The sequence below is a fragment of the Xenopus laevis genome, chromosome 9_10L, assembly GCF_017654675.1.
Source record: "Xenopus laevis strain J_2021 chromosome 9_10L, Xenopus_laevis_v10.1, whole genome shotgun sequence".
NCBI classification, from domain to species: Eukaryota; Metazoa; Chordata; class Amphibia; order Anura; family Pipidae; genus Xenopus; species Xenopus laevis.
Window position 1 is genome coordinate 10,318,972 of NC_054387.1, and position 12,962 is coordinate 10,331,933.

Below are 12,962 nucleotides of genomic sequence, written 5' to 3' on the forward strand. Positions count from 1 at the left end.
TTTTTTTATTCAGGCCTCTCCTATTTATATTCCAGTCTCTTATTCATATCCATGCATGGTTGCTAGGGTTATTTGGCAACCAGACGGCTGAAATTGCAAACGGTGGAGCTGCTGAATAAAAAGCGAAATAACTCAGAAACCACAACTAATAAAAAATGAAAACCAATTGCAAATTGTCTCAGAAGATCACTCTCTAGAAGATCATACTAAATGTTCATTTAAAGGTGAACAACCCCTTTAAGGCTTAATAATAAAGGTGAACAACCCCTTTTACAAGGTTCAAGCCCAGTCTTTCCTCTAACATGGAGGGGAAACCAAACAAAACTTCTGTTTGTCAAACCTTTTCCGTTCAAGCCTTTCTTGAGGGTCCAAGATTAGGCTAGGCTTCCCCTTAGCTCACAAACTGAGTACAGATATAGGAAGATAGTTATTTAGTTCCTGCCTAGGGCAGTAAATATAAATGTGCCCAACTCTCAGGAGAGCCTACATTAGTCTCCCTAATTCTCCCTAACTGGCCTTCAGGCTGAACCCCCCTACATTGTCTTCCACCCCCAATGCTATAGCCAATCTGCATGTGAAATATTCCATATACACCTCCATCTAATCTGTGTCAGAGTCTCAGGAACCCACAGCTGAGCGAGGAGCAGAGGGAGATACAGGGAAGGAGGTTATTCATAGCTTGGCCATGACTTGGCATGTTAACAGAAAGGTAATTTGAATTATTTATAGCTTGAAGTGAAGCCTGACTATGATCTGAGCTACAAAGGTGCAGGTGGAGTATTTATGGACAGAGAATTACTGCCCGTTCGTAGCTGGGGTTGGCTGGTATTTTACTGGCCTAACCAGTAAAAATGATGCTTGACCCCAATGTTATTAATAGGGAAAAAAATCTAAATGTACAGGAAGGACAGAATTTTTTTTCCAAAAGTGAGAAACCCTATTTGTAGCCAATGTCCTTATTGTATCTTCATTTTGTTTAATTCTTCATTCTCAATCCAGAAACCTACAGAGTAAATAGGAAGTACATCTTGAAGACGTTAAGGGGTGGATTTCTAAGGAGCGGTCGCACCCACAACCGTCAAACATTTTTTGCATTAAATAAAGTAAATGGCTGCCATATTGTTTTCCTTAGGGCTAATTAGATCAGTAGAACACTAACAGGGATAGACCATTCTGTACCCAACCAATGGCACATGTGCAGGCAACTGCAAAACTGTCAGTCTGTCCCTTCATATGATGAATCTGTGAATATTGTCGGTTATAGGGTTTGTGCCTGGGGAACAGCTAATCATGTACACGGCTTGTGCTGTTTCTGCGGGTATCATGGCGATCCTGTTCTCTGGGATTGTGATGTCCCATTACACACATCACAACCTGTCTCCGGTCACACAGATACTCATTCAACAAAATCTGCGGACAGTGGCCTTCTTGTGCGGTAAGGTACTAATTAATATATAGTTCACAATTGCATATATCCTTATAAACTGTGCTTAGTGATGTGAAGATACTGTACCCTGTTGTTGTAAACTATAAGGATAATAGAAATCATTTTATTGTCTCATGACCTGTATAAAAGTACTCAGTCTTCAGCATTGTACCTTTATATGGCGACTTCTGATATCCTTATCATTTCCACTAGGGGGGTACACTATCCCTTACAATCATAAGTGGTACTTAGAGTTCCTTGTATAACTCAACCTGCTGCCTTGTGCCTTTATATGGTCACAGAACAACCCCTCAGTGACTTCTAATATCCTTATCATTTACAGTAGGGGGTACATTATCCCTTATAATACATGAGTGATACTCAGAGTTCCCTATATAACTCAGCCTGCAGCCTTGTGTCTTTATATGGTCACGGAACAACCCCTCAGTGGCTTCTTATATCCTTATCATTTACAGTAGGGGGTACATTATCCCTTATAATACATGAGTGATACTCAGAGTTCCCTGTATAACTCAGCCTGCAGCCTTGTGCCTTTATATGGTCACAGAACAACCCCTCAGTGACTTCTAATATCCTTATCATTTACAGTAGGGGGTACATTATCCCTTATAATACATATGTGATACTCAGGGTTCCCTGTATAACTCAGCCTGCAGCCTTGTGTCTTTATATGGTCACAGAATCCCTCAGTGACTTCTAATATCCTTATCATTTACAGTAGGGGGTACATTATCTCTTATAATACATGAGTGATACTCAGAGTTCCCTGTATAACTCAGCCTGCAGCCTTGTGTCTTTATATGGTCACAGAACCACTCAGTGACTTCTAATATCCTTATCATTGGCAGTAGGGGGTACATTATCCCTTATAATACATGAGTGATACTCAGAGTTCCCTGTATCACTCAGCCTGCAGCCTTGTGCCTTTATATGGTCACAGAACCCCTCAGTGACTTCTAATATCCTTATCATTGGCAGTAGGGGGTACATTATGTCCTTTATATTATTTGGTGGATAACGCTTTGTACTTGTTAACCACCTACAACCACCAACACGCTGTGCATATTCTGTGTATATGGGTTCTTTGTTGTTCTGTCAGTTCATATGGCAGCCAAACATTAACAACCTGCATTTATTGCCTCGCAAATATTGTTACAACTGCATCTATATCCTGCCTTTTTACATGTCACTGTACAACAGGGAAAGAATGTTATTTACCAACAATGAATCGAAGCTTAACCCATAGCAACCAAAAGCAGTTTGCTGCTAGAATAGCAAAAGGAGACGTCTTGTTAATCAATGCTAAGAACTGCGAGCCAATAATTTGCCTCCGCACACAGTTTACTGGTTACAGTTATGAGTTTCCTTTCTTATATGTGCAGAGATGGAGCAGAGAGGCTGTCATTGGCTGGGTGAGCTGGTGGGTTTATTAGCCTCACTAGTACTCAACCGGGGTGAGGGGGTGCTTCCTAAATGTCTGCTTTATTGGAATTAAAGGGGAAATATGCCTTGTGTTAAGTGTACCTTGAAACATAGTAGGTCGGACTCCAGATACACCAAGGAGAGTCCATGGCTTTATAGCTGGAGCTATCCTTAAGTAGTTTCTAAAAGCGAACAGGGTTGCCTGTAAAGGTGCCAATGTGTGAAGTTGATCTGCGCATTGACACCTGTAACTTTTGTTACCGTTTCCATAAGTATTATGTTTTTGCTTTCTCCTTATTCTGTTCCAGAAACCTGTGTTTTCGCTTTTCTCGGACTGTCAATTTTCAGTTTCCCACACAAGTTCGAAATATCATTTGTCATCTGGTGCATTGTAAGTAATGGCCTCATGTTATTGTATTAAAAATGTCTCTCATATGTCTGTCTCATGGTAAATCAAGGCATGGTAAATGCTCCCTGTACTAAGCACAATTCAGCAGGAACAGTCCCTAAGTTTGCTCATAGTCTGTACAGAGAGATACCATAAAACTATGGCAGCATAGGTATTCCCCTGTACTAAGCACAATTCAGCAGGAACAGTCCCTAAGTTGCTCATAGTCTGTACAGAGAGATCCCATAAAACTATGGCAGCATAGGTATTCCCCTGTACTAAGCACAATTCAGTAGAAACAGTCCCCTAAGTTTGCTCATAGTCTGTACAGGGAGATCCCATAAAACTATGGCAGCATAGGTATTCCCCTGTACTAAGCACAATTCAGCAGGAACAGCCCCCTAAGTTTGTTCATAGTCTGTACAGAGAGATCCCATAAAACTATGGCAGCATAGGTATTCCCCTGTACTAAGCACAATTCAGCAGGAACAGCCCCCTAAGTTTGCTCATAGTCTGTACGGAGAGATACCATAAAACTATGGCAGCATAGGTATCCTCCTGTACTAAGCACAATTCAGCATGAACAGTCCCTTAAATTTGCTCATAGTCTGTACAGAGATATACCATAAAACTATGGCAGCATAGGTATTCCCCTGTACTAAGCACAATTCAGCAGGAACAGTCCCCTAAGTTTGCTCATAGTCTGTACAGAGAGATTCCATAAAACTATGGCAGCATAAGTATTCCCCTGTACTAAGCACAATTCAGCAGGAACAGCCCCCTAAGTTTGCTCATAGTCTGTACAGAGAGATCCCATAAAACTATGGCAGCATAGGTATTCCCCTGTACTAAGCACAATTCAGCAGGAACAGCCCCTAAGTTTGCTCATAGTCTGTACAGAGAGATACCATAAAACTATGGCAGCATAGGTATTCCCCTGTACTAAGCACAATTCAGCAGGAACAGCCCCTAAGTTTGCTCATGGCTGGTACAGAGAGATCCCATAAAACTATGGCAGCATAGGTATTCCCTGTACTAAACACAATTCAGCAGGAACAGCCCCTAAGTTTGCTCATAGCCTGTACAGAGAGATCCCATAAAACTATGGCAGCATAGGTATTCCCATGTACTAAGTACACTGCAAGTGAACTGTAGGCCCTTGGGGCTATATTTGGGCACAGAGCTAACCTAAATTCTATATGTATATTTTTGCATGTGTTTGAGCTGCCATTGCCTCAGCTGGGATATTGTCCCTAACTAGTAAGGTTTGTATTCAGGAAGCCTGTATATTGACAGAGGTCCTGAGGAAGGCAAATTGTATTTGTCCCACAAGTATTTACAGTAAGCCTCACAGAGAGCCGTACCAACTGGACAGGGATCAAGCTTCGTATGTCGACTTTAAGATATTTTATTAACTCATTGGCTGTGACCCAACAGTTAATTTCCAATAAAAAGCTTCCATTTTCCACAGCCAATAAAATAACCCACTTAAACCCATTATAGGCCACAGTAAATGCAAAAGGAGAACATATAGCAAATCCCATGGTTCTCATTGCTCTTCATCTGCCCGAAATGGATATTGCAGCTTTAGCTTTGCTCTGTATTCCTGATGTGTGCAGGGAAATCTGTGCCACTTCAGAATGTCATGGAGCTTTCTCTGCAGATTTACAGCAGATCACACACAGGGGGCACCGCTTCGCTTTGTAGATACCGTAGTAATTGTGCAAGGCACCGCAAGTAAAGGGGTTGTTCACCTTTAAATTAACTTTTAGCATAATGTAGAGAATAATTTGTAATTGGTTCTCATTTTTTATTATTTGTGGTTTTTGAGTTATTTAGCTTTTTATTCAGCAGCTCTCCAGTTTGTAATTTCAGCCCAAATAAGTACCATATCTGTTATCTACTGTGTATCCTGTGCTTGAATGGCTGCCCCCATGGCTACACAGCAGCTTGTTTATATAAACTATAGTAGTACTTATCTGTTATCTACTGTGTATCCTGTGCTTGAATGGCTGCCCCCATGGCTACACAGCAGCTTGTTTATATAAACTATAGTAGTACTTATCTGTTATCTACTGTGTATCCTGTGCTTGAATGGCTGCCCCATGGCTACACAGCAGCTTGTTTATATAAACTATAGTAGTACTTATCTGTTATCTACTGTGTATCCTGTGCTTGAATGGCTGCCCCCATGGCTGCACAGCAGCTTGTTTATATAAACTATAGTAGTTCTTATCTGTTATCTACTGTGTATCCTGTGCCTGAATGGCTGCCCCATGGCTACACAGCAGCTTGTTTATATAAACTATAGTAGTACTTATCTGTTATCTACTGTGTATCCTGTGCTTGAATGGCTGCCCCCATGGCTACACAGCAGCTTATTTATATAAACTATAGTAGTACTTATCTGTTATCTACTGTGTATCCTGTGCTTGAATGGCTGCCCCCATGGCTACACAGCAGCTTATTTATATAAACTATAGTAGTACTTATCTGTTATCTACTGTGTATCCTGTGCTTGAATGGCTGCCCCCATGGCTACACAGCAGCTTGTTTATATGAACTATAGTAGAGTTTCTTAAGCAAGCATACCAGCTGTACCAGTGCAGAGCAACATTACATTATATTTTAATTACTTTGCTACACGTTCAGTTTTTTGATGTTACTGTTCCTTTAACATATTGGCTAAGGGTCAGTTTGGAAGCAGTTTCATTATTCGTATCCTGCGCAGTGAATGTTAATCTTGTAACCTCAGACCTGTAATCCCCATTATCTATCAACAACACTCTCTTTGCGCTGCCTGCATTCCTTTAGGGCAGTGACCGATGGGGAGATATCCAGAAGCAACTTCGGGCGACTTTGCGATATGTTGGAAATACCAACATACTTAGATGCCACATACTGAGGCTAATTTAGGAAGCACAGACCTGTTGCTATTTTAGTGGTTAATAAGTTATACCCTCATACTGTACTATGTAAATATATACACAATATTGCCCTTTGATCTGTACTGAAGCCTCATTCTATATCCCTTTATAAACTTTCCACTAGTATCCAACGCATTTCTTCTGAGTTTATTGTTTTACTGCACTGTTGTTAATCCATATCTTGTCTTTTATACGCCCAACCCTCTGCTTTAATCAGGCCAATATCAAAGCTGATGTCACAGCGAGTAACTTTCCGGCTTGAGATAAAGTTCAGCTTATTGTAGGGACCTGCAGGTACTTTTGTCCTGTGGCATGATATCTATGTGCCTTAGGGAAGTTTCTCTTAGTGAGAACTGCCAGTGACACATGAAACGTGGCTGAGTCATGTGTGGCCATTGTCAGTGTGCCTTGCTGTATTATTAAATTACTGCTTGGTAATGCTAAGCCAGCACATTATTTTCTTGCCCATTGTTTTGTTTTAGCGCATCAGTCAAGCAGTATGGCTGCTCCTATTAACTTCCATCAATAAAAATATTTAGCTACGTAGAAACAATGGATTCCCTGCCATTTATACAGAATAGAATTGCTATAAAAATAATTGTTTACCTTTAAAGGAGAAGGAAAGGCTAAAATTAAGTAAGCTTTATCAGAAAAGTCTATATAAATACACCAGTAAACCCTCAAAGTAATGCTGCTCTGTGTCCTCTGTCAAAAGAAACATCACATTTCTTTCCTTCTATTGTGTACTCATGGGCTTCTGTATCCGACTTCCTGTTTTCAGCTTAAACCTCCAGGGCTTGGGCTTGAGCATGTTCAGTTTGCTCCTCTCTCCCTCCTCCCCTCCCTGCTGTAATCTGAGCCCAGAGCTATGAGTGAGCAGGGAGAGACTCAGGCAGGAAGTGATGTCACACCAAGCTAATATGGCAGCTGCTATCCTAAAAAAACAGAGAGATTCTAGAGCTGTTTACTCAGGTATGGTAAAGCATTCTACAGAATAAATATAGTCTTATAGCTTGCAATATTGTGGCTAATCTATTGACAATAAACTGCTTCTGTAGCTTTCCTTCTACTTTAAACTGCGTCTGATACTGTTATAAAATGGTCACTTGCTAAATACCCGTTTTGCTTCTGACAGCTGCTGGTCCTACTGGGAAGAGCAGTCAACATATTCCCTCTGTCCTACCTGCTCAACTTCTTCCGGGACCATAAGATCACCCCTAAAATGATGTCTATCGTGGTTCAGTGGTAAGGGATCCTTTTTAAATCGATCATATTAAAGGAGATGTTTTGTGAAAAAAAATAAGAATGTACCAGTTCATTATACTCATTAAGATATAGAAGAATTGCGCTTTAAAAAGTAGTGTTTCGGGCTGATTTATTGAATATTTCTGCAAAAACCCTAATAATCTCTTCCACTTCCTGCTCCCTGAATTCCCAGGCTCTCAGCTCACTGCACTGTAGGACAGGAACCAATCAGCAGCTTGCAGGACCTGATAGGGAACTGAAGCCTGTGCTTGTGTGACTGCAGGGCTGTGATTGGCTGCCCCTATCCTACTGTGCTTCTGGCAGGGACCGTTCAGACACGCCACATTTGAAACACAGACAGGGACTAGAGAACATCCATAGGGAGCTCCAATAAAGAGGCGATTTTTCAAGATAATATTAATTTTTAGCACCATGTAAAAGCAACACCATATATTACTAATAATTGCCTACAAAATTAGTTTTTTTTTTTTCATTTTTCCTATATGTCTACTTCAAAGGGGTGGTTCACCTTAACATTAAGTGGCAGATTTATCAAAGGTCGCGGTGAAATATTCAAATTGAAAAAAAAATTGAATTTCGAGTTATTTTTGTGTACTTCGACTAGGGAATAGTCCAAATTTGATTTGAATTGAAAGAAAATTTGAATATTGAAATTTATCATGTACAGTCTCTTTAAAAATTCGACTCCGACCATTCGCCATCTAAAACCTGCAGAATTGCTGTTTTAGCCTATGGGGGACCTCCTAGAACCTATTTGAAACCAATTGGTGGACTTTTTGGGGAAAAACTTCTAATTCGATCAGATGCGCTATTCCTTCGATTTGAACAATTCGAATTCAGCCGAATATGGACTGATTTGATCGAAAACTGACCTATTCGACCCTATTCGGTTGGTCTTTTTGAATTCGAATATTGAAGTTTTTTCAAAATTGAAATTCGACCCTTGATAAATCTGCCCCCAAGTTTTAGTATGTCATGGAATGGCTTATTCTGAGAAGTGCTTCTATTGGTCTTCATTTTTTGCTATAACTTTTAGATTAATTACCGTCTTCTGACTCTTTCCAGCTTTTACATGGAGGGACCCCATCTGACAAATAAATGATCTGTAAGGATACAAATGCATTGCTATTGCTCCTTTTTATTAATTGTCTTTCTATTCAGGCCTCTCCTATTCATAATCTCAGTATCTTATTCAAATCAGTGCATGGTTGCTGGAGTAATTTGGACCCTAGCAACCAGAAAACTGGAGAGCTGCTGAATAAAAAGCTAAATAACTATAAAAAAAACACAAATAATACAAAATGAAAACCAATTGCAAATTGTCTCAGAATATCACTCTCTACATTCTATTAAAAGGTAATTTAAAGGTGAACGACCTCTTTAAATTGTGGGTGCTGTTGGTTGATTCAACAAATCATCATTTAGTTCCCTGTGATGTCACAGGGGAAAGGGAGCATGGGCAGCTTGTTAGATAGACTTTAAATAGTTTTTTGCTGAAACTGAAGAGGAATTTAGCATTATATTGTCCCTATTATAGTCGTTCCTTTTTCTAACCATCAGGCTTGCGAGGAGCCATTCCATACGTCCTGAGCCTTCACTTGGAGCTGGATCAACAATTAACCTTTCCGTAGTGACTCCAAAACTTCCATTATTTAGCTTGTTCCTCACTGGGGAAGGGGTCGCACAACAGTGGAATCGTGTCTCACTGATTTTTTCTCAGCAACAGAATGAATGTTATATAAAATACTGATCAGAAAGTGAGCCTGAACAGCTTGTTAGACCTATAAGTCTACTAAAAAACAATTAACCTTTCTGTAGTGACTCCAAAACTTCCATTATTTAGCTTATTCCTCACTGGGGAAGGCACTGATTCTTTCACAGCAACAGAATGAATGTTATATAAAATACCCACAGAAAGTGAGCCTGAACAGCTTGTTAGATAAATTCATCAGTCTATGATATGCCTTTTTTTTTTATCTGCTCCTCTATGAAAGCGATAACGTCTTCCCTCCACACTACTGGCTGCATTTAAGTCTCCCCCACCTCACGTACCAGGCTAAAGTACTTCTCTAAATGGCAACGTTGAACTGCGCTGCTGTAGGGCAAATCGATGAAAAGCAGCAGAGACCTCTCTCTATCCGACATCTGTGATTAGTGCTCGGCAAAGTTCTCCAGCGCTGGCATGGCAAGGTCTTTGTTCTCTAAACAAATCTGCCGCTGAAGGAGGTTTGTCAGGGCTAAGTAAATATTTCCATTGCAGCCGGTGCAGGAGCAGCTCTTTATGAACACACTCTCTCCCCATTCTGCTAATCAAAATAACACTTGATGGAAAAGGTCACAGCGGGTAAGAATGTCCAGCGGGGGTGATGGAGAAGCATTTTGCTGTTAATTCTAAAAATGGATCCGTCATATAGATTTCTTTACTATGTTACTGTCATATTCTCTATTCTTTTTCCCTGCTGCAACCAAATGACTTGTGCTGGTTATTCCTGTCCTACGGCATGAGTTCTGCCATTGATTCATGATCTGACTTGTGCTGCCTCAGCATATGAATCACCACCATTAGGCAAAAGTTCTTAGATTGTAAGCTCTGTGGGGCATAATCATTGTAGGGACTACACTATTTTGGATTCGGTTGAATCCTTGGCGAAAAATTCGTCCGAATCCGAATTTTCATATTCAAATTAGGGTGGGAATTTTTTGTACTTCCTTGTTTTGTGACAAAAAGTCATATGATTTCCATTCCACCCCTTAATTTGCATATGCAAATTAGGATTCGGTTCAGCCGGGCAGAAGGATTGGGCCTAATCCGAATCCTGCTGAAAAAGGCCGAATACCGAACCGAATCCGAAATCATTGTGCCTATAATCACTTTAGTGAGCTTTCATTGGTCAGTGGGGGCAGGAGAATGGCAAGTTTTTTGGGGTGAGGTTCCTAGAAAGCACAATCAGTAACAGGGACAGGACTGAGGTGATGGAAGAAAGCTGCTTCCCCCCCAGGGAGACGATTTACATTCTCTTATGTTTGGTCAGGCAAGGACAGGGAGCATCCTGCAAGGAAAGGGAAGAGGAAGGAACATAAAGGATAATGACTGTGTTATGTAATAGCAGGTCCCTCTGGGGCTGGACAGCAACAAACACCTCTAAGTAAGGAATAATGGACCCCCTGCTGTAAATGATAAGGCTATTAGAAGTCACTGAGGGGTTGTTCTGTGACCATATAAAGGCACAAGGCTGCAGGCTGAGTTATACAGGGAACTCTGAGTATTACTCATGTATTATAAGGGATAATGTACCCCCTACTGTAAATGATAAGGATATTAGAAGCCACTGAGGGGTTGTTCTGTGACCATATAAAGGCACAAGGCTGCAGGCTGAGTTATACAGGGAACTCTGAGTATCACTCATGTATTATAAGGGATAATGTACCCCCTACTGTAAATGATAAGGATATTAGAAGTGACTCAGGGGTTCTGAGACCATATAAAGTCACAAGGCTGCAGGCTGGGTTATACAGGGAACTCTGAGTATCACTCATGTATTATAAGGGATAATGTACCCCCTACTGTAAATGATAAGGATATTAGAAGCCACTGAGGGGTTGTTCTGTGACCATATAAAGGCACAAGGCTGCAGGCTGAGGTATACAGGGAACTCTGAGTATCACTCATGTATTATAAGGGATAATGTACCCCCTACTGTAAATGATAAGGATATTAGAAGTCACTGAGGGGTTCTGTGACCATATAAAGGCACAAGGCTGCAGGCTGAGTTATACAGGAACTCTGAGTATCACTCATGTATTATAAGGGATAATGTACCCCCTACTGTAAATGATAAGGATATTAGAAGTCACTGAGGGGTTGTTCTGTGACCATATAAAGGCACAAGGCTGCAGGCTGAGTTATACAGGGAACTCTGAGTATCACTCATGTATTATAAGGGATAATGTACCCCCTACTGTAAATGATAAGGATATTAGAAGTCACTGAGGGGTTGTTCTGTGACCATATAAAGGCACAAGGCTGCAGGCTGAGTTATAAATGTACACACACTGGGCATATACTTTCAATAATTTTGTCACAGTCGTATGTCTGTTAATTAATGTATTGACTCATTTATGTGTATTTTAATGATTTTAGGGAAACACCATTGAATCTGAGCATTTGTCAGAGCTGACAGAAGAGGAGTACGAGGCTCAGTACATCAGACATCACAACCTCAAAGGGTTCATGTGGCTGGATGCAAAGTATCTCAACCCTTTCTTTACTCGCAGGCTGACCCCGGAGGTAAGTACTCTGACTCCACTTATAGTATATACAGTTAGTTTCGTATTTATAACCATGGTTACACCTCCTTCTTCTCCTGTAGGACCTTCATCACGGGCGCAAACAGATGAAGAGCTTGACCCACAAGTGGTATGAAGAGGTTCCGCCAGGGGCCTTCAGGGTCAGAGGATGATGAGCAGGAGCTTCTCCAGGATTTTATTTATACAAAATAAACAGACGTCGGGGAGTTGCTCCAGAACATTGTGCTGGTGTCTCGGCATGGAAAGATCTGGGCAATGTTTAATACAAGTCGCCTATAGACTAATGTTTACATGATAAGCTGTAGGATCTGCTATGGGAACAATGGCAATAATCCCCTCATTTATCATGGTGTGTCATGTGGCTTTAGCGTTTTTTTACTTCTTTTCCATTGGTCTTCAATTTTATAGCTTTTCAATAATTCTGCTTCTTTCCAGCTTTCAAATATGGTTTACTGACCCCCAGCTGCCAAAAGACTATTGTTTTGTTGTCACTTTTTATTCCTTATCTTTCTATCCAGCCACATTTCTATTCATCTTCCATTCTCTCCTTCAAACGACTGCCTGGTTGCTAGGGTAAATCGGACCGTAGCAACCAGACAGCTGCTGAAATTTCAGCCTGGAGAGCCGCTGAATAAAAAAACAAAGCCATTGAGGACCGATTGCAAACTGTTTCATAATGTCGTGGTCTACATTATAGTGTAAAAGCTTATTTAAAGGTTAACTACCCCTTTATTTTGTATATATTATATATATATATATATATATATATATATATATATATATATATATATATATATATATATTATTTTTTTCTGTTATGTGGGAAGGTAGAACACTGCTGTGTTTTTTACTGTGTATATATCTGCCTTTGGTGGTGCATAAAGCACTTTATTATGGGACACTGGAATTATTTATGATGGTTGTGCAGGGTCACTGTTTTTTGGTTGTATGTAAGTAACGCTGGTGCAGCCTGTCCTTTAGTTAACATCATATCAGGCCATCGGGTGCTTGTCCGAGACAAACAAACCAGCCTGTATATAACAAAGTCAGTACCAGGGCCGCCATTAGAAATCACGGGGCCCCGTACAATAAAAAGGGACCCCGGCCCCCAAGACCCACTCCAGATCCCGCCCACTCTACATCACAGTTGGAAAAAACTCTCTCTACCCTATAAGTTAACAAAAAAAAAAAAAACAGTGGTGCC

At 40.6% G+C, this 12,962-nt stretch overlaps 1 pseudogene; it reads left to right on the plus strand.

The window, feature by feature from the left end:
- The first annotated feature begins 264 nt into the window (after positions 1 to 264).
- LOC108701774 lies at positions 265 to 12,319 on the plus strand (annotated as a pseudogene).
- The last annotated feature ends 643 nt before the right edge of the window (positions 12,320 to 12,962 follow it).